This window comes from Triticum aestivum, chromosome 2D, assembly GCF_018294505.1.
Source record: "Triticum aestivum cultivar Chinese Spring chromosome 2D, IWGSC CS RefSeq v2.1, whole genome shotgun sequence".
NCBI lineage: Eukaryota > Viridiplantae > Streptophyta > Magnoliopsida > Poales > Poaceae > Triticum > Triticum aestivum.
In genome coordinates this window covers 415,497,937-415,520,469 of record NC_057799.1, presented here as the reverse complement: position 1 = coordinate 415,520,469, position 22,533 = coordinate 415,497,937, and positions in this window count along the sequence as shown.

Here is a 22,533-nt window from a genome sequence, read left to right as displayed (position 1 = left end):
GCGCCCGAGCCCCGCCACCGGAGCCCTCGCCGGAGCCCGCCCGTCGAGGTACTGCCGCCGGCCGTCTTCGTTGTTGACCGGTTTTCTGTAAAAAAAAACCTTTTGTTTTTTTAAAAAAACCTAGATCGGTTTTTTTCGGTTTTCTTATTTCGCGAGCGTTCACCGAACCGTTCGTTTTAACGAACGCGTTCGTCGGTTTTTCTCTGTTAACGAACGTCCGTTATTTAACCGTTCGTCCGTTTTTTTTTCTTTTTCGTCGGATTTTCTCGTTATTTTCTCAGATTCGATTTCTGATCGAATTTTCGAATCTGTTTAACTTCTCGCTCGTTTATCGGAATCAGGTGATTCAAGCGCCCAGAGTTTCGTCTCAAAATTCTCTTTCCGTTTAACCTACTCAAACAAGTTTTTGCTACAGTAAAATTTGACCTAGATCCAGATTAGCAAACGAAGTTTCTTTCTTTCGCCGTTTGACTTTCGTTGCTTCTTTCGAGTTGATTCTTTTTGCAAACCGGAGTTCTTAAGTTGAACTTTCTGGTTGGATCTTTCATTCGAGTTTTACCTGTGCATTTGCTGAGTACTGATTGTATGCTTGTTTGTTTGCGATAGAGTACCCGGAGTGTGCCGCTTGTTACTTCGACTCGTTAGGTTTTGCGGATCATCAGCAAGGCAAGTAACACTTTGATCATACCCCGTTCATACCCAGTTTTATTGCATTAGATCTATTCCTCAAACATTGCATGATTAGGATCTGATTAAATTGTGGGTATTGGGAAGTAGTTGAGGTAGTACCTATTACCTGTTTTTCTTATCAAACCCTTGGGAGTTACTTCTACGTTGCTTTTATCAATGCCATGCTATGCGTAGACGTGGATTGGGTTTGAGAGATATTCATGACAGATGTGAGATTGTTAATAATGGTTCAACTTAAGGTGGCAACTAAAACTCACATCTGGGTGGATTGAGGCACCTGGAGAACCCAGTGTTGTCTGTATGTATAAGGTCCGCCACCCAGGCTCAAAGGGATCATAAGATTATTCATGCTAGAAACTTCCGTGTGCAGCCACAAGCTATTATGGGCTCTAGCATAGCTGAGTAGGTTACAAGATCTCTTGAAGAGGTGGACTAGCAGATGTAGGGGAAAGTAGGTGTACCGGTCCATCCAGAGTAGAGAGTGATTGTTTCTGAAAGACTGTGTCTCGGTCATCCGTTTCTCAAACATCATGCAGTGCGAGAATCAAGCGGAGGCGATCGAGTCTTGTGGGAAAAGTGCACAAACCTCTGCAGAGTGTACAAACTAATTATGATTAGCCGTGTCCCCGGTTATGGACAACTTGAGTGTCTAGTACCTGGATTATCATTTGAATCTCATCACCGTGATACTTATAATTAATTTTGTTGGGTTAATGATGTTACTTAATTGGGATTGAGTTGGAGGTACCTTCTCAATGTTTCAACCACCATGATAGTTAAATAAAATTTATTCCTTTGCAGTAGGATAAAATTGGCTTTTCGCAAAACCGTAACCATAGAGCCTTTCCACCAGCCATATATGCATATAGTATAGCATTATTATTGTTCATTGCTCTCTATGTGTTACTTTGCCAGCATATTCTATGTGCTGACCCGTTTTTGGGCTGCAACGTTTCATGTTGCAGACTTTTCAGACGACGAGTAAGGTGCCTTAGGTCATGGTCTTATACTCAGTGATGCCGCTGCAGTTGATGGACTCACTTATCTTCCAAGTCTTCCGTTGTTATCGTTGTTAGATGGCCTTAAGCCATGTTTATCATACTTATCTCTTTGGAGATATTCGATGTAATAAGTGTGTGATTGCTACTCTGTTATAAATCCTCCATTTGTACTGTGCGTGTCAGCATTACTGATCCAGGGATGACACTGGTGCACAGCAGCACAGACCATTTGAGATCTGGTCGCTACAAAGTTGGTATCAGAGCACACGCTGACTATAGGACACGACCACTAAGCTTAAGCCCTAGAAAACTTCTCTCTTCTCATTTCTGACCCCTCTCCACTTTCTACTCTTTTAGGAATGGCGAATGCAAGGAGCAAGTTCATGCAACCAGATGAAGATACGCCGTTTGGACGACACTTGAAGGAAGTCACCAAGTACTTGAACATAGGAATACCAAGCGTCACCGGAACCTACAACGCCACATTACCTGAAGAGGAGAGCTGGAAGATTCAAGTTATTATTCCAGGAAGGATGTTTAGTGCCATGAGATTGGTTTTCGAAGCACCAACTTGGAGTTTAGGGAAGAGCATGGCCGCACACATCGCCATGGGACGCATTGGAGAAGTCTATCACCAGGAGCTTAAGGATACAATTTACCAAATTTGTGGACGTCGAGACGCGCAATGGGAGATGATCAAGACCAAGGAGGATGGATCAATTGTAGCTTTCATCCAGGAGCAGAACCAACATATTCGACGCCAGGAGAATCAGTTGTGCACGGACAAGGAAGAACTGAAGAAGGCATTCACGAAGATCAAGGAACTCCAAGAAGAACTCAAGGCTACACGCGAAGATTATTTGGAGGAAATCAACGCACTAGTCGGGAAGATTGACGACCTGGAGAATAAGATTGGAGCATTCGTGGGAAATCCAGTGCCAAAAGCAGAAGTCGACGAATGCACTTGTCCGGATAACTACATCATCATCGACGACACCGACTCGGAACCAAGTGAAGACGAATGGATCGATGAAGCTGGAACAGACATCATGGAGTCTTCAACGGATCAGAATTTTTAGTAGACCACCATATCAGTAGTAGTTTTTCCCCCATTTAGTAGTATAGCTCAAGCACTTTGTAACGCTAGTTAGATCGATTATTTTGCCTTGTTTGGATTGATTGAGTGATATTGATTGAATTTGTCTCATGAGCATATGGGTAGTGTTTTCCCTCTAGACCTCATTCTATTCTTAATTCTCATCTTTTCTAAACCTATCAGATGCCTCCGAGACGCGACACCGGATTTGTTTTTCCGCGAGAGATCACCCAGTTGATTCAGCAACAGAATGCCTTGATGCAAGTGTTAGTTCAGAACCAAGGCAACAACAACAACAACCCACCGCCACCACCACCTGTTGATCACTTAGCCCGTTTCTTAAGGCTAAACCCGCCGGTGTTTTCCAGTAGCACCGAGCCGATTGTAGCAGATGATTGGCTCCGCAAAGTTGGAAGGGAGTTGACCACTGCAGGATGCACATATGCGGAAAGAGTGCGTTTTGCCGCACATCAGCTTGATGGACCCGCAGCATCATGGTGGGAGAATTATACAGCCACGCACCCTATTGACACTGTCACATGGGACCAGTTTCAGCAAGCTTTCCGTACAGCTCATGTTTCAGCAGGAGCTATGGCTATGAAGAAGCGTGAGTTTCGCAACCTACGCCAAGGAGGACGCACCGTAGGCCAGTATGTGGAGGATTTCAGTAAGTTAGCACGTTATGCACCAGATGACGTTGCTACGGATGCTGCCAAGCAGGAGAAGTTTCTGGAAGGATTGAATGATGAGCTGAGTATGCAGTTGATGGTAGCAACTTTCAACAACTACCAGGAGCTGGTAGATAGAGCTCTCATGATTGAAGGGAAGCAACAGCAGATTGAAAACCGCAAGAGGAAGTATGGACAAGGGAAGTACAATTCTGGAGCCCAGCAGAAGCCACGATTTACCCCGAAGCCGGGAGGACAGTTTCAGCATACCCATGGAGGAGGTAGTTCGCACAACCATAATGGCTCCAAGAATGGTAATGGGAATGGAGGAGGAAACGGACAGAACCGCACCAACCCATCTACCCCAACCAAGAGAGATCTAAGTCACATTACTTGTTTCAAGTGCCAGAAGACGGGACATTACGCTACTGATTGTCCCGAAGCCCAAAATGGAAATGGCAATGGAAGCTCTGGGAAGAAGCCGAACCCGTTCAACAAAGGACATGTGAACCACGTGAGCGTGGAGGAGATTGAAGCTCAGCCTGATGCAGTAATAGGTAAGTTTTTGGTTAAGTCATTTACTGCAACTGTTCTTTTCGATACTGGTGCATCGCATTCATACATATCAAGGGGATTCGTAAACAAGTTTAAGATGTCCACCCAAGTCCTCAAAAGCCCCATGTTAGTAACCTCGCCAGGAGCAGAGTATATGGCCACCCAAGGATGTTTTCAGATACCGTTGGCCATTGGTAGGCATGTTTTCCCCTCAGACCTCATTGTTTTGGAATCACAAGGTTTGGATGTGATTTTGGGAATGGATTGGCTATCGTTGTATGGAGGAAACATCGATTGTGCCAGCAAGACTATTTTGCTTACCACCCCGGAAGGAAAAAGGATCAAGTATGTATCCAGGCATATGCCGAAGAGGACTCAAGTGAATTCCTTATCAGGAGTTGTACAGGAGGAAGTACCAGTGGTGAAGGACTATCCGGATGTATTTCCAGAAGAGTTGCCAGGCATGCCACCAGATAGAGACATTGAGTTCTTGATTGAACTTTTGCCAGGCACAGGGCCAATATCTAAGAGACCGTACAGGATGCCCGCAAAGGATTTGGAGGAAATTAAGAAGCAGATCAAGGAGTTACTGGATAAAGGCTATATTCGCCCAAGTTCGTCACCTTGGGGATCACCAGTACTTCTAGTGGAGAAGAAAGATGGATCACTAAGGATGGTTGTTGATTACCGAGGATTGAATGAAGTGACCATCAAAAACAAGTACCCACTGCCGATGATCAATGATTTGTTTGACCGCTTGCAAGGAGCTAAAGTATTTTCCAAGATCGATCTACGATCAGGATACCATCAGTTAAAGATTCGAGAGCAGGATATACCTAAGACGGCATTTACCACCAGATATGGATTGTATGAGTATACCGTTATGTCATTTGGACTGACTAACGCACCGGCCTATTTCATGAACCTGATGAACAAAGTGTTTATGGAGTTTTTGGATAAGTTCGTCGTGGTGTTCATTGATGATATTTTAATCTTTTCCAAGGATGAAGAAGAGCATGAGGAGCATTTGCGATTGGTACTTGAGAAGCTCAGAGAACATCAGTTATATGCCAAGTTCAGCAAATGTGAGTTTTTGCTGAAGGAAGTTGGATTCCTTGGACATGTTATTTCTGGAGAAGGAATAGCAGTAGACCCTGCCAAGGTTGACACAGTGACAAGTTGGGAATCACCCACGACAGTTGGAGAAATCCGGAGTTTTCTTGGACTTGCAGGATACTACCGGAGATTTATCGAGAATTTCTCAAGGATTGCTAAGCCCATGACTGAGCTATTGAAGAAGGACACCAAATTCGATTGGACTGAGGAATGTGAAGCTAGTTTCCAAGAGTTGAAGAAACGATTGGTTACATCACCAGTGTTGATTCTGCCAGATCAACGCAAGGACTATGAAGTTTATTGCGACGCTTCTCGTCGAGGACTTGGAGTAGTGCTTATGCAGGAAGGAAGAGTTGTTTCGTATGCTTCACGACAACTTAAACCCCATCAGAAGAATTATGCTACGCATGATTTGGAATTAGCAGCAGTGGTGCATGCATTGAAGACATGGAGACATTTTCTCATCGGAAACCATTGTGAGGTGTATATGGATCACAAGAGTTTGAAGTACATTTTCACGCAGAAGGAATTAAATCTCAGACAGAGGAGATGGTTGGAGCTCATAAAAGACTACGATATGAGATTGCATTATCACCCTGGAAAGGCTAACGTAGTAGCAGACGCGTTGAGCCGCAAGAGTCATGTCAACACCCTCGTGACAGGAGAGTTACCTCAGGAGTTAGCCGAGGACCTACGTGAGCTATGTTTGGAAATAGTCCCTAGAGGCTATTTAGCGGCATTGGAGATTCAGTCTACCTTGATGGAAAGGATCAGAGAAGCTCAGAAGACAGACAAGGAGATTGAAGAGATAAAAGAGAAGATGAGCAAAGGAAAAGCCAAGGGATTTCGTGAGGATGAGCACGATACCTTATGGTTTGAGGACCGCGTATATGTGCCAAATGATCCGGAGATCAGGAAGTTGATTTTGCAAGATGCCCATGATTCACCATACTCGATTCACCCAGGGAATACCAAGATGTATTTGGATTTGAAGAATACTTTCTGGTGGACCAGAATGAAGAAGGATATTGCGGAGTTTGTAGCAGTTTGTGATGTATGTCAGAGAGTGAAGGCAGAGCATCAGAAGCCAGCAGGATTGCTACAGCCATTGCCGATACCCGAATGGAAGTGGGATAAAATAGGCATGGATTTTATCACAGGATTACCCAGGACTCGTTCAGGCTATGACTCGATATGGGTTGTAGTCGACCGTTTGACGAAAGTGGCTCATTTCATTCCAGTAAAGACCACTTACACCAGTGCTAAGTTGGCAAAGATATACATGACCAGGATAGTATGTTTGCATGGAGTTCCGAGGACCATTGTATCAGACAGAGGAACCCAATTTACCTCGAAGTTTTGGAAGCAGCTACATGAAACATTGGGAACCAGGCTGGAATTTAGTACAGCATTTCACCCGCAGACAGATGGACAGACCGAGAGAGTCAACCAGATTTTGGAGGACATGTTGAGAGCATGTGCACTAGATTATGGATCTAGTTGGGACGACAATTTGCCATATGCGGAGTTTTCGTATAACAACAGTTATCAAACTAGTTTGAAGATGGCCCCTTTCGAAGCTTTGTACGGAAGGAGGTGTAGAACACCGTTGTTATGGGACGAAGTTGGAGACCGTCAGTTGTTTGGACCAGATTTGATTAAGGAGTCTGAACAGAAAGTGAAGTTGATTCGCGATAGGCTCAAGGTAGCCCAGTCCAGGCAGAAGAGTTATGCTGATTCTAAACGCAAGGAGACAATTCACGAAGTCGGAGACAGAGTGTATCTTCGAGTATCACCACTTCGAGGAGTAAAGCGCTTTGGAGTTAAGGGAAAGTTAGCGCCACGTTTTATCGGACCATACAGAGTGTTGGAACGTATGGGAGAAGTTGCCTATAAGCTGGAATTGCCCGAAGGATTGTCTGGAGTACATGATGTATTTCATGTTTCGCAGTTGAAGAAGTGCCACACAGAAATGGCTGAGATACCACTAAGAGATACTGTGCCACTGGAAGCGATTCAGTTGGAAAGTGATTTGACTTATGAGGAGAAACCTGTTAAGATTCTCGAGTATGCCAGCCGAGTTACCCGCAGCAAGGTTATCAAGTTTTGCAAAGTTCAGTGGAGTCACCACACAGAAGATGAAGCCACCTGGGAGCGAGAGGAAGATCTACGGAAAAACCACTCCCACCTGTTTTCTAGCCAACCCGAATCTCGAGGGCGAGATTCATCTTAAGGGGGGTAGGTTTGTAACATCCCAAATTTTCAATTTGGAATGTTATACATAGATCATCATTTGCATATCATGTTTTATTGCATTTTGACAAATCCTCGATAAATCCTAAGCAACTCAAGGACCCTCGGAGAGAGTTGGGGATTTTCTCGTATTTTCAAATTTGATTTTTCCAACAAGGATTTTGGTTTTAATTATTTTTCTCTCCGGAAAAATATTTCAATTTTAAATAAACGAGAGGAGAAAATATGACTTCCCCAAAACAATTGAAATACTGGAGGAAAAATGTTAAAATCATTATTTGAAATTTAATTGGACTTTATTTGCAATTTTTATTGCATTAAAATATTGCATGTTTTCAAAATATTTATTTTTGATTTTAAAAATGTTCACCCTATTCTAGATTTTCTAACTAGACGGGGAAAATTTATTTCATATTTTTCTGATTTTTATTTATTTTTCTACGCAATATTTTCCGCGGAACTTATTTAAAAAAAACACGCGCCCGCGCCGGCTGGGCCGAGCCCAAGCCGACGGCCCGAGCCCCGTCGCCCCTCTCCTCTCTCCCCACGACGCCGCCGCCGGAGTCCGTCCCGGACACGACGCCGCCGCCGCCTCGGATGCCCCTTCCCCAAGCCTCCCTAGCCCCCCCTTCCATAAATAGCCCCCCCTCTCCGTTTCCTCTCACCGCCGCCGCCGTTAGCCCCGCCGCCGCCCGCATCTCGCCCCGCCGCCGCCGCCGTTTGCCTCGTCGCCGCCGCCGCCTGGAGCGCCGGAGCCCCCGCCCCTCGCCGCCGGAGCACCCCCCCGAGCCCCGCACCCCTCGCGCCCGAGCCCCGCCACCGGAGCCCTCGCCGGAGCCCGCCCGTCGAGGTACTGCCGCCGGCCGTCTTCGTTGTTGACCGGTTTTCTGTAAAAAAAACCTTTTGTTTAAAAAAAACCCTAGATCGATTTTTTTCGGTTTTCTTATTTCGCGAGCGTTCACCGAACCGTTCGTTTTAACGAACGCGTTCGTCGGTTTTTCTCTGTTAACGAACGTCCGTTATTTAACCGTTCGTCCGTTTTTTTTCCTTTTCGTCGGATTTTCTCGTTATTTTCTCAGATTCGATTTCTGATCGAATTTTCGAATCTGTTTAACTTCTCGCTCATTTATCGGAATCAGGTGATTCAAGCGCCCAGAGTTTCGTCTCGAAATTCTCTTTCCGTTTAACCTACTCAAACAAGTTTTTGCTACAGTAAAATTTGACCTAGATCCAGATTAGCAAACGAAGTTTCTTTCTTTCGCCGTTTGACTTTCGTTGCTTCTTTCGAGTTGATTCTTTTTGCAAACCGGAGTTCTTAAGTTGAACTTTCTGGTTGGATCTTTCATTCGAGTTTTACCTGTGCATTTGCTGAGTACTGATTGTATGCTTGTTTGTTTGCGATAGAGTACCCGGAGTGTGCCGCTTGTTACTTCGACTCGTTAGGTTTTGCGGATCATCAGCAAGGCAAGTAACACTTTGATCATACCCCGTTCATACCCAGTTTTATTGCATTAGATCTATTCCTCAAACATTGCATGATTAGGATCTGATTAAATTGTGGGTATTGGGAAGTAGTTGAGGTAGTACCTATTACCTGTTTTTCTTATCAAACCCTTGGGAGTTACTTCTACGTTGCTTTTATCAATGCCATGCTATGCGTAGACGTGGATTGGGTTTGAGAGATATTCATGACAGATGTGAGATTGTTAATAATGGTTCAACTTAAGGTGGCAACTAAAACTCACATCTGGGTGGATTGAGGCACCTGGAGAACCCAGTGTTGTTTGTATGTATAAGGTCCGCCACCCAGGCTCAAAGGGATCATAAGATTATTCATGCTAGAAACTTCCGTGTGCAGCCACAAGCTATTATGGGCTCTAGCATAGCTGAGTAGGTTACAAGATCTCTTGAAGAGGTGGACTAGCAGATGTAGGGGAAAGTAGGTGTACCGGTCCATCCAGAGTAGAGAGTGATTGTTTCTGAAAGACCGTGTCTCGGTCATCCGTTTCTCAAACTTCATGCAGTGCGAGAATCAAGCGGAGGCGATCGAGTCTTGTGGGAAAAGTGCACAAACCTCTGCAGAGTGTACAAACTAATCATGATTAGCCGTGTCCCCGGTTATGGACAACTTGAGTATCTAGTACCTGGATTATCATTTGAATCTCATCACCGTGATACTTATAATTAATTTTGTTGGGTTAATGATGTTACTTAATTGGGATTGAGTTGGAGGTACCTTCTCAATGTTTCAACCACCATGATAGTTAAATAAAATTTATTCCTTTGCAGTAGGATAAAATTGGCTTTTCGGAAAACCGTAACCATAGAGCCTTTCCACCAGCCATATATGCATATAGAATAGCATTATTATTGTTCATTGCTCTCTATGTGTTACTTTGCCAGCATATTCTATGTGCTGACCCGTTTTCGGGCTGCAACGTTTCATGTTGCAGACTTTTCAGACAACGAGTAAGGTGCCTTAGGTCGTGGTCTTATACTCAGTGATGCCGCTGGAGTTGATGGACTCACTTATCTTCCAAGTCTTCCGCTGTTATCGTTGTTAGATGGCCTTAAGCCATGTTTATCATACTTATCTCTTTGGAGATATTCGATGTAATAAGTGTGTGATTGCTACTCTGTTATAAATCCTCCATTTGTACTGTGCGTGTCAGCATTACTGATCCAGGGATGACACTGGTGCACAGCAGCACAGACCATTTGAGGTCTGGTCGCTACAATTATCAAATTTTGTTTGCGTTGTTCAGAAAATACTTGAACTGTCAAAAATGATCGAAATTCCAAAATATGTTTGCACTTTCAAAACTTGATCCCTTTTCAAAAAAGTTTCAAATTTTGTTCGCATTGTTCAAAAAAATTGGATTTCCAAACATTATATTCATTTTAAAAATTCTTCATAATTTTGAAGAAATTTTCGGGTTTTTAAAAGGTGTTCGGATCTCGCACTGCAATTAGTTCATATACTTCTGTGCCACTAGTTAGTCGCACATAGTCATGAGCTCCACTGGCTAAGACAATCTGTCCTGTATGGAGTTCGTTTCCTGGTCACCGCATTCCTTTTTCTAAAAATTTTCTGTGGCGCTATAAGGGCAACGGGCGTGAACGCCAATGGGCCGGCCCAGTCGGGGCTCTGTGTACGTCATGAGCCTATTTGAAGCAAAATGCATGAGATAGGAGCTTCCTCCCCAAGCTTCCCCCCGGGCTTGATACTGGTATTGGGGAATTCAAACGCCCGGACCGCCCCGCGAGGTTTGGTGCATGACATTGGATGGAAAAAAGTGTGGACCGTGTCATTCAGACTTTTAGGAGTGTTTTGATGTACGGTGTTGGAGTTATCCTTACCATTATCATAAGATTACTAACATGACAAATCACATACTACAGATTAGGAACATCTAGCATATACGCATACGAACCAAAGGCACATGTCAACAGAGAGAGGTTCGGAATAGACAAGTTCACCAAAAACTCCGGTGCTACAGTGTCCTCAACCATGGTGGTGAAGATGAAGTGGTCGTCCGCCGTAAAGGAAGCATGCAGACGGACGTTCATGATGTAGTCGAACTTGAGCAAGCAGTCGCGCCGAGACGCTACCCAAAAACCATAATGCCCCTTACCTGGTGCAATCTACGAAGGGACGTGGTTTCGGAGGCCTTCACTTCCGTATGGTTGTGCATGCAGTCACCAGGATGGATTCACTGAAGAAGTAGCTCAGTACAAGGAGCTCAATAGTGTGTGTGTGTGTGTGTTGTCATTTTTTATATTATTACATGTAACCTTTACATAGAGAGGACATGTAGGGGGAGAGTGTGAAGGGACACAACTGACATGTGGTACAATCAACTCAATTATTAAGATGTAAATCCGGAGTTAGGCGGTGCACTGACATGCGAAAAATTAATTCTCCCAACAAGGCGCATACCATTAGGCCGAACTCAAACTCAATTAACGAAACACAGCGGGTGTGTGTTGTGTGGCGTGAAATGAAGTGAGTGAGTGAGTGACTGAGTGGGTGGTGTGCTCTCTTTTCTCATGACACAAGGAGTAACAAAACAGACCACCTTATATGTTGTCGATTCTTCTACTCAACTAGTAGTGTAGGACTGAACATACACACATGCCATACGATTCGAATGAGCCTTTGAGATCTCAGAATTTCAACTGGGATGAAGTAGACTTGGTCATTCCCCTGGCCCGGTCCAGTCCAAAACAAATAATAAGTCTAGTTTCTTATTAAATGACATTTTTAATCATTCTAGGGTCATATCCTAATTATGCCTCTATAAATTCTAAAATATTCCCCATACATTAGAGAGCCACCCGATATATTTTTTCCGTCGCCGCAAGTTTTTGTTCTCGTGAGATCTCATCTGGAGGCCTTTTCCGACACTCTGCATGAGGGGGAATCGACCACAAAGGGGCTCGACGTCAACCTTGCTTCCCTTCCGATGATGTGTGAGTAGTTTACCATACACCTACTGGTCCATAGCCAGTAGCTAGTTGTCTTCTTCTCTCTCTTTGATCTTCAATACAATGTTCTCCTCGATGTTCTTGGAGATCTATTCGATGTAATCTTTTTTGCGGTGTGTTTGTTGGGATCTGATGAATTGGAAGTTTATGATCAGATTATCCATGAATATTACTTGAGTCTTCTCTGGCTCTTTTATGCATGATTATTATAGCTTTGTCTCTCTCTCCGATCTATTGATTTGGTTTGGCCAACTACATTAATTTATCTTGCAATGGGAGAGGTGCTTCGTGATGGGTTCAATCTTGCGATGATCTATATCCCAGTGACAGAAGGGGACAAGACACCTATTTGTATTGTTACTATTAAGGGTAAAACAATGGGGTTTATTCATATTGATTGAGTTTACTTTGTCTACATCATGTCATCTTGCTTAAAGCGTTACTCCGGTCTTTATGAACTTAATACTCTAAATGCATGATGGATAGCGATCGATGTGTGGAGTAATAGTAGTAGATGCAGGCAGGAGTCAGTTTACTTGTCTCGGACGTGATGCCTATATACATGATCATTTCCTTGGATATCTTCATGATTATTCGCTTTTCTATCAATTGCCCAACATTAATTTGTTTACCCACCGTATGATATTTTCAAGAGAGAATCCTGCAGTGAAAACTATGGCCCCAGGTCTATTTTAATCATATATAAAAATCTAAAAACACCTTGCTGCAATTTATTTATCTTTATTTTTATTTTGTGTTTTTGTTTATCTAACGCTACTTGTGAGTTGCGCTGGGATTTCCTCGAAGAGGAGAGGATGATGCAGTATGGTAGAGATAAGTATTTCCCTCAGTTAAGAACCAATGTTATCAATCCAGTAGGGGAACCACGCAACACCTCGTTAGCAGTATCTACACACAAAATAACAAATACTTGCACCCAACGCGATCAAGGGGTTGTCGATCCCTCAGCGGTTAATTGCAAGGATCAAATCCCGTAGTGATAGATAGATAATTAAAACACAAAATAAAATAAATAAATAAAAATTACAAAAAAGTATTTTTGATTTTAATATATGATAAAAAGTAGACTCAGGAGCCATAGTTTTGACTTGAGGCTTCTCTCTTGAAAATAACATATTGTGGGTAAACAAATTACTGTTGGCAATTGATAGAAAAGCAAATAATCATGACGATATCCAAGGCAATGATCCTGTATATAGACATCACGTTCGATACAAGTAGACCGACTCCTGCCTGCATCTACTACTAGTACTCCACGCATCGACCGCTATCCAACATGCATCCAGAGTATTAAGTTCATAAAGAACAGAGTAACGCCTTAGCAAGATGACATGATGTAGACAAAGTAAACTCGCGCATGAATAAACCCATATTTTTACCCTTAATGGCAACGATACAAATACGTGTCATGTCACCTTCTGTCACTGGGATTGGGCACCGCAAGATCGAACCTAGCACAAAGCACCTCTCCCATTTCAAGAAAAATCAATCTAGTTGGCCAAACCAAATTAATAGATCATAGAGAAATACAAAGCTATAACAATCATGCATAAAATAGTTTAGAGAAAACTCAAATAATATTCATGGATAATTTGATCATAAACTCACAATTTATCGGATCCCAACAAACACACCGCAAAAAGTCATTACATCGAATAGATCTCCAAGAACATCGAGGATAACATTGTACTGAAGATCAAAGAGAGAGATAAGAAGCCATCTCGCTACTAGCTATGGACCCGTAGGTCTATGGTGAACTACTCGCACATCATCAGAAGGGCAGCAAGGTTGATGTAGAGCCCCTCCGTGATCGATTCTGTAAGTGCATCTAGTGCCCCTTAGTGATTTTGGTGTATTGAAGATTTATAGGTCAAGGGACTGATGCGTTTGTGAGTGTACACAGGTCTATAAGTCTATGAGGAGTTTGATATTTATAGAGAAAGTCGACCCCTAAAAATGAATGTCTTCGACTGAAGACTTTGGATTTCTGAGGACTTTCTAAAGACTTTGAAAGTGAAGAAATTGGTGTGACCATGAAGACTTGGTATTCATACGAGGAACATGAAGCGTGAAAATTTTTATTTTCGTAGTTTTATTTTCTCTTTCTTGAGTCATAGGAAACACCGTACTGTTAAAGGGGGTCGAGGAAATACTAAGGAAAAATTTCCAAGTGATGCTCATCTCAAAATCCTACACCTACCAATCCCTTCGAGTGAAGCCATTGGAAATCTCATGCAGCTCAGTCAGTTTCCTCAGTGATAGAGACGAAGTTCTTCTGGTCTCTGAGGAATTTGTTCTGACTGAGGAGTTAGGAATTCGCCAGTGCGGATTGCCTACAAGTGAGGAACATGATAGCCCTGAGGAATTTCCGACCGTTGCTGTGCTATGTGCCAGCTGTCCCAAAATATCTTATCCACCTGACGGTCATATCATTGAAGGGCATTTATGTCTTATCATGTCGGGCTGCTCCCTAGGCTATAAATAGCCGCCCCCTACAACCACTAGCTGGCTGGCTGCTCCGAGAGAAACTGGCACTTGTCATTTGAGAGCATCCCATCCTCCGAGGACTTTGAGCGAAAATCATCAAGTGAGGAAAACCCAAACCCAAACACCTACAAACCCAAAGTGATTGAGCATCACTGAAGAGATTGATCCTGCGTGGATCCGACGCTTGTTACCTTTGAAGACTGTGCATCTTCCAGACGGTTAGGCGTCATGGTCTGAGCATCCAAGAGGAAATTGTGGATCGCTAAGTGACCGAGTTTTTGAAGGTTTGGAAGTCACCTGAAGACTTACCACGAGTGATTGGGCGAGGTCTGTGTGACCTTAGCTCAAGGAGAATACGGTGAGGACTGTGTGTCCGGGTCTGTGTGTCCTCAGGTTTAAATACCTAGCCGCTCCAACCAGACGTACAACTGTCATGGCAGTTGGAACTGGTCTACCAAATCATTGTCTTCACCAAGCCTACTGGTTCTATTTCCTCAACTCTTTCATTTCCTCATTACTGTGTTGTGTGCTTGTTCATATCCGTTTGAAGACTTTGACTGAAGACTTTCTCAATTTCCTCAGTTCAATTTCTTCAGTTTGTTTGTCTTCTTCCTGTTTATCCCGTGTTTACGCTTTCTGTACTGTGTGCTTGTTTTCATTTCATCATGATGACCATGTTGGGGAACGTAGTAATTTCAAAAAATTCCTACGCACACGCAAGATCATGGTGATGCATAGCAACGAGAGGGGAGAGTGTTGTCCACGTACCCTCGTAGACCGAAAGCGGAAGCGTTAGCACAACGCGGTTGATGTAGTCCTACGTCTTCACGATACGACCGATCAAGTACCGAACGCACGGCACCTCCGAGTTCAGCACACGTTCAGCCCGATGACGTCCCTCGAACTCCGATCCAGCCGAGTGTTGAGGGAGAGTTTCGTCAGCACGACGGCGTGGTGACGATGATGATGTTCTACCGACGCAGGGCTTCGCCTAAGCACCGCTACAGTATTATCGAGGTGGACTATGGTGGAGGGGGGCACCGCACACGGCTAAAAGATCAAACGATCAATTGTTGTGTCTCTAGGGTGCCCCCTGCCCCCGTATATAAAGGAGCAAGGGGAGAGGTGCGGTCGGCCAGGAGGGGCGCGCCAGGAGGAGTCCTACTCCCAGCGGGAGTAGGACTCCCTCCCTTTTCCTTGTTGGACTAGGAGTGGAGGGGAAAGAGGAGGGAGAGAGGAAGGGAAGGGGGGGGGGGGCGCCGCCCCCCTCTCCTTGTCCTATTCGGACTAGGGGGAGGGGCGCGCGGCCCTGCCCTGGCCGCCTCTCCTCTCTTCCACTAAGGCCCACTATGGCCCATTAAGCCCCCCGGGGGTTCCGGTAACCACCCGGTACTCTGGTAAAATTCCGATTTCACCCGGAACACTTCCGATATCCAAACATAGGCTTCCAATATATCAATCTTCATGTCTCAACCATTTCGAGACTCCTCGTCATGTCCGTGATCACATCCGGGACTCCGAACAACCTTCGGTACATCAAAACATATAAACTCATAATATAACTGTCATCGAAACTTTAAGCGTGCGGACCCTACGGGTTCGAGAACTATGTAGACATGACCGAGACACGTCTCCGGTCAATAACCAATAGAGGAACCTAGATGCTCATATTGGCTCCCACATATTCTACGAAGATCTTTATTGGGCAAACCGCATAACAACATACGTTGTTCCCTTTGTCATCGGTATGTTACTTGCCTGAGATTCGATCGTCGGTATCTCAATACCTAGTTCAATCTCGTTACCGGCAAGTCTCTTTACTCGTTCCGTAATACATCATCCCGCAACTAACTCATTAGTTACAATGCTTGCAAGGCTTATAGTGATGTGCATTACTGAGTGGGCCCAGAGATACCTCTCCGACAATCGGAGTGACAAATCCTAATCTCGAAATACGCCAACCCAACAAGTACCTTCGGAGACACCTGTAGAGCACCTTTATAATCACCCGGTTACGTTGTGACGTTTGGTAGCACACAAAGTGTTCCTCCGGTAAACGGGAGTTGCATAATCTCATAGTCATAGGAACATGTATAAGTCATGAAGAAAGCAATAGCAACATACTAAATGATCGAGTGCTAAGCTAACGGAATGGGTCAAGTCAATCACATCATTCTCCTAATGATTTGATCCCGTTAATCAAATGACAACTCATGTCCATGGCTAGGAAACTCAACCATCTTCAATTAACGAGCTAGTCAAGTAGAGGCATACTAGTGACACTATGTTTGTCTATGTATTCACACATGTATTATGTTTCCGGTTAATACAATTCTAGCATGAATAATAAACATTTATCATGAAATAAGGAAATAAATAATAACTTTATTATTGCCTCTAGGGCATATTTCCTTCAGACCATGCTTATGTTTGCATCTGAGTACTTATTCCGCTGCAAGTAGTTCTTCGCTTAGGAATTTCCTCTCCCTGAAATTCCTCAGTGAAGAATTCATAAAAATTGCCTATTCACCCCCCTCTAGTCGATATAACGCACTTTCAATTGGTATCAGAGCAAGGTACTCCCTTGTTCTGTGTGATTTTTGTTTAACCGCCTGGAGTTTTAGTTATGTCGACCGCAGGTATGATCAAGGTCTCTGCTGGGTGTCCTACCTTCGATGGGACGGACTACCCCTACTGGAAGAATAAGATGCGAATGCATCTTGAGGCAATTGATAACGATCTCTGGTATGTTGTGGAAAATGGTGTTCCCTCTGTCACACCTTCTGTAAGTGCTGCTGATGTGAAGAGATTCAAGCAACTCGATTCTCAAGCGAAGAACATCATATGTGGCCATCTGAGTAAAGAGCAGTATGGCAGAGTGAGTGCTTTGGAAACTGCTAAGCTTATCTGGGATAGGCTGTCCAAAGTAAATGAAGGAGTCTCAACACAGCATGACTCTCGAGTTGACATTCTTCGCAATCTCTTCAACCGCTTCAAAAGACTCGACAATGAAAACATTCAGCAAACCTTCGATCGCCTCACTGACATCTCAAATGAGCTTCAAGCACTTGGTGCCACTGACATCACCGACCATGAGGTGGTGAAGAAATTGCTGAGATCGCTTGATTCCTCATTTGATACTCTAGCACTGATGATACAAGAACGTGGTGACTACAAGTCACTTGATCCCGATGATATCCTCGAAAGGCTAAACACTCATGAGTTCCAGCTTGCTGAGAAGAGAGATCTCTATGGTTCGAGCTATGGCAGATCACGCTCCCTGAAGGCCAAGGCAGTGTCTGAATCTGAAGGTGAAGATTCTGGTAGCAGCCTTGGTGATCCTGAAGAACTGAGCCAGGAGCTAGCAATGCTCGTGAAGAAATTCCAGAAGTTCTCAAGGCGTGGCTGATACGTCTCCAACGTATCTATAATTTATGAAGTATTCATGCTATTATATTATCTTTTTTGATGTTTATGGGCTTTACTAAACACTTTTATATTATTTTTTGGGACTAACCTATTAACCGAAGGCCCAACCCAAATTGTTGTTTCTTGCCTATTTCAGTGTTTTGAAGAAAAGGAATATCAAACGGAGTCCAAACGGAATGAAACCTTCGGGAGAGTTATTTTTGGAACGGAAGCAATCCAGGAGACTTGGAGTAGACGTCAGGGAAGCTTCGAGGAAGCCACGAGGCAGGGAGGCGCGCCCCCCACCCTCGTGGCTCCCCTGACCCACTTCTTTCGCCTATATATATATATATATCCATATACCCTAAAAACATCAGGGAGCAGAATAGATCAGGAGTTCCGCCGTTGCGAGCCTTTGTAGCCACCAAAAACCAATCGGGACCCTGTTCCGGCACCCTGCTAGAGGGGGAACCCTCACCGGTGGCCATCTTCATCATCCCGGCGCTCTCCATGACGAGGAGGGAGTAGTTCACCCTCGGGGCTGAGGGTATGTACCAGTAGCTATGTGTTTGATCTCTCTCTCTCTCGTGTTCTTGAGGTGGTACGATTGTTGACACCTGATTTTGGCAAGATACAGAGTGAAAGGGTTTTCAGCATGAGAAAGTTTCACATCGTCGAGTGAAACAACTTTGATGTTTAGGCTATCGCCATTCGACCTCATCTCTGTGGCCGAAGCTGTACTCCGAGTGACAAAATTTAGTGTTCTGAGTGCTTTTCGGCCGATTACGCCCTCATTATGACCTCAGATGAAGGAGCACTCTAAAGGAATTGTCTTCGTCTCGTCGAGGCAATTGATTTTCATATATAGATCATCTTAATCCGAGTTCATATGCAAAAGTTACAGTCAATACGGTTTGGACAGGCCAGAGACCAAAATATTACGCTTGACACCAGACACATGTTGATGAGTGTCTGATGCAATGCGTGAGCAATTCGGCCCTCAAGACGGCCTTAAATCGAAAAACCTTCAGCATAGAAAAGTTTTGCCTCGTCGAGCCGATCGATTTTCATATATAATTCGTCTCAATCCGAGGTCGTATGAGGCTTGGAGAGACAAGACAAGATCAGACTGTGTTTTCATTCGGAAATCCGAGTGAAAAAGTTTACCATCCGAGTGAAAATTTACCGGTCGAGTGAAAGTTTGCTGACCGGATGAACTTATTATTATTCGAGTCAAATATAGTCATTCGAGTGAAAGATTGTCTTCCGAGTGAAAAAGTCCAGTCGGACGATCCGAGCGAAAGTCTCTAATATCCGAGTGGATGAGCTCGAATCCGAGTGAAACTGAACATGTGCCCGGAAGTTTATCAAGATGACCTCGAATGAAGAAGTGTTCAATACAGAAGTTGTGAGTATCATCAAGACAGTAAACTTTGGTTTTGGAGCCATCATCATCAGAGATAGTATATGGCCTGCAAATTCACTATGAGACTCGGATAATCCAGTCTACTGCAAGACTGAGTCCGACTGGAAGGTAAAGATGACCTCGAAAAGTATTCAAGATGGCCTTATTTGAAAAAGTGATCAACATAAGGGTTGTTCGTATCGTCGAGGCGCACAAGTTTGATATTTGGTCTGTCTTGATCGGAGATCATATGCAAGCTCGGCGGCCCACACAAGGAGGAAGACAGAAGTTGGGCCAGATTCAAACTGAATCCGAGTTGGAATAGAACTAGGACTTTAGGACGTGAATTGATGTAATTTCTTGTAAGGAAAGCCTAGATGAATCCTTTACTTGTACAGGAAGTCCAGCCGCCTCTTTTATATATTGGGGGTGATGGCCGATTGAACAACACACAATCGAACAAATCAATATACTACTTTCTCATCTACGTTTTATCTCTCCACCGTTTTTTCTCTCTCGTTCTTCATTGTTCTTCGTGTTTGAGAGCTGCGAATCCCGAGGCTCTAGGGGCGATCGAATCGACCTAGGGCAGCCCATAGCCGCTGCACTCCCTGACGGGGTCCCTCCCGGGGGTGTGGGGTTTTCGGGTCTGCAAAAGCGCCCGTCGACTGTCTTGCGTATCGCGCTGTCGGTCGGGTCTCCTTCGACGTGAGCTGCGGTGCATCACCCCCGGCGTCGAGGGTACATGTGACGTGTTCGTGTGTCAACACACTTTTTGGCGACTCCGCTGGGGAACGAAGATCAATCATCATCATCCACCATGTCCGATCTTCCCATGCCATCTGAGGTAGACGCCGATAACATCATTAAGCCTAGTCTTGATGAGATATCGGCCGATCATCGCCAAGTCTATGAGGAGTACAAGAAGGCGCGCGAGGAGAAGGAATTGCAGGAGTTCCTTGCAAAGTTCAAGAAGGATCGCCAAGGCAACATCACTCCGATTGAAGAAATCAAGTTCCCTCCTCTTCAAGCCGAGCAGGTTAAACCCTCTGTAAGTACTGCCTTTTCTCCTGAGCAGTGGGCTGAGATTGAAAGTCGTATTGCTGATGGTAACAATCTAGTCTATCAAACTTTCATAGAAAATACTAATGCTCAGAAGAATATATCTCAATCGTCTAGTGGTAATGATGGTGTAGCTGCTAGTGTGCAAAACCCTAATCTGGCTTTACCTATTGCATCGGCGCCTCCCGTGCCGATGGCTTATTATCCTACCCAAACAAATCAGATTGTGACTGCACCCATCAACCCTATTATGAGCATGCCAAGTTCGGTGGCAACGCCGAACCAAACCCTACCTACAGCTACAACCACTCGACCACTACCAAATTATGGGTCGACATACATGCCACAATTCCTACCTACATCTAGTAACCCTACTCCTCCTATGCCACTGCCACAAGCTTCATCGTCCACTATGGATGATGGTCTAGCTAATCTTAGAGAGGAGATGGCTAAGATGCTTCGAGAGAATTTTGGAGTTGAGTTACCTCGGAATCGGATTTACCAAAAGCCGTACCCCGAGTATTTTGATGCCATCCAGTGCCCTCCAGGATATAAAATTCCAGATTTTGTTAAATTTAATGGAGAAGGCACAAAAACCACATGGGAGCATGTTAGTCAATATTTAGCACAATTGGGTGAGGCAGGCTCATTGAATGAATTGAAAGTGCGTTTATTTCCTTTATCATTAACTGGTACCGCATTTTCATGGTTTTCTTCTTTACCCCATGGTTCCATTCGGGTTTGGTCGCAGCTAGAGCAGAAGTTTCATGATCACTTTTATAGCGGCGACAATGAACTCAAGTTGTCACATCTAACATCGGTTAAATAGAAGCATGATGAATCGGTCTCCGATTACGTCAAGAGATTCAGAGAAATAAAAAACCGGTGTTTTAGTTTGGTGATAACCGAGAGGGACTTGGCAGACCTAGTGCTGAGTGGTTTGAGAACTCCCATTAGAGAAAAGCGAGAAGGCTATGAGTTCTTAAATATTAACCAAGTCTTACAAAGGGCTTTGGCTCAGGAAAGCCGAAGCAAAGACCTCAAAGAAGTGCATAGATATAAAGCCGATCGTCCAAAGATGAATATGGTGGAATATGATAGTGATCAGTCGGACGACGAGGGTGATGTTTTTGCTACTGAATTTGTTTGGCCATCTAAGGCCAAACCATTTACTTGCAATGATCTGAAACCGATTCATAAGAATCGTGATGAAGAGATGAAGTTTACTTTTAACATTGCTAAGTGTGATAGAATATTTGATGCTTTGCTGCAGGCTAATATTATTAGAATATCTCATACTTTACCACCGTTTGAAGAGCTAAAATGGCGTGCTTATTGCAAGTATCATAATTCTTTTTCTCATGCTACTAACGATTGCAATGTTTTTCGACGACAGATACAATCGGCCATTAATGACGGACGATTGAACTTTTCTGAGATGCAAGTTGATAAACAGCCTTTTCCAATGAATACCATGGATTTGGAAGGGAAGAAGCTACTCATTCGGCCGGAGGTAGCCGAATCTACTAATAAAGCTAATGTCATTGTTGGTGAGCCCAGGAAAGACAAGGAGGACAACAAGGTCTTAGGGAGACAGGTTGTGCTTGGTAAGCAACCCGATGGCAAGGAAGTGATCAAAATCACCATCAAGAATCCTACACTCGGGGGGCAACCACAAGTGCAAGAAAATGCTCGTGTGAGATTTGTCAAGCCCAAGAGTCCAGAAGTTGGCAAGTGGAAAAGGAATGAAGTTAAAGTGCAGCGCAAGCGGATCAAACCAACTTTTGATATGTTGCTGTCCAAATATGCCAATCAGTCGGCTGGTTCCAGCTCTAACCGGCCATCATACTTGAAGCGACCAAGGTCACCATTAGATGATATGTTCAGTCAGTATATGAAACTGAGTGGACCAAAGGCGCTATTTCCAGAAGAGCAGAGGCAAACTGTTTGGGACCGACTTGAATACTCATATAATGGACGACTAAACATCGGTAACTATCGGTCGGCTGGTCAAAACATGCGACCGGATGGAAATTACCGAGTGTAAGAATGCACCTAGGTGGAAGCTATCCGAGTGAAAAAATGTGGCCAAGTAGATTCCATCCGAGTGACATCCATCCAAGTGGATTCCATCAGAGTAAAAAGGTGCGCCCGAGTGGAAATTCCATGCATCTGGAAAGTCGAAAAGAATGGCGTGTTAAATCACCAAGTGTTGCAGCAGTTGAGTCGGGAAAAGGCAAGATGAAAATGGATGCCGACTCACTTATCTTGGGCACTGAAACA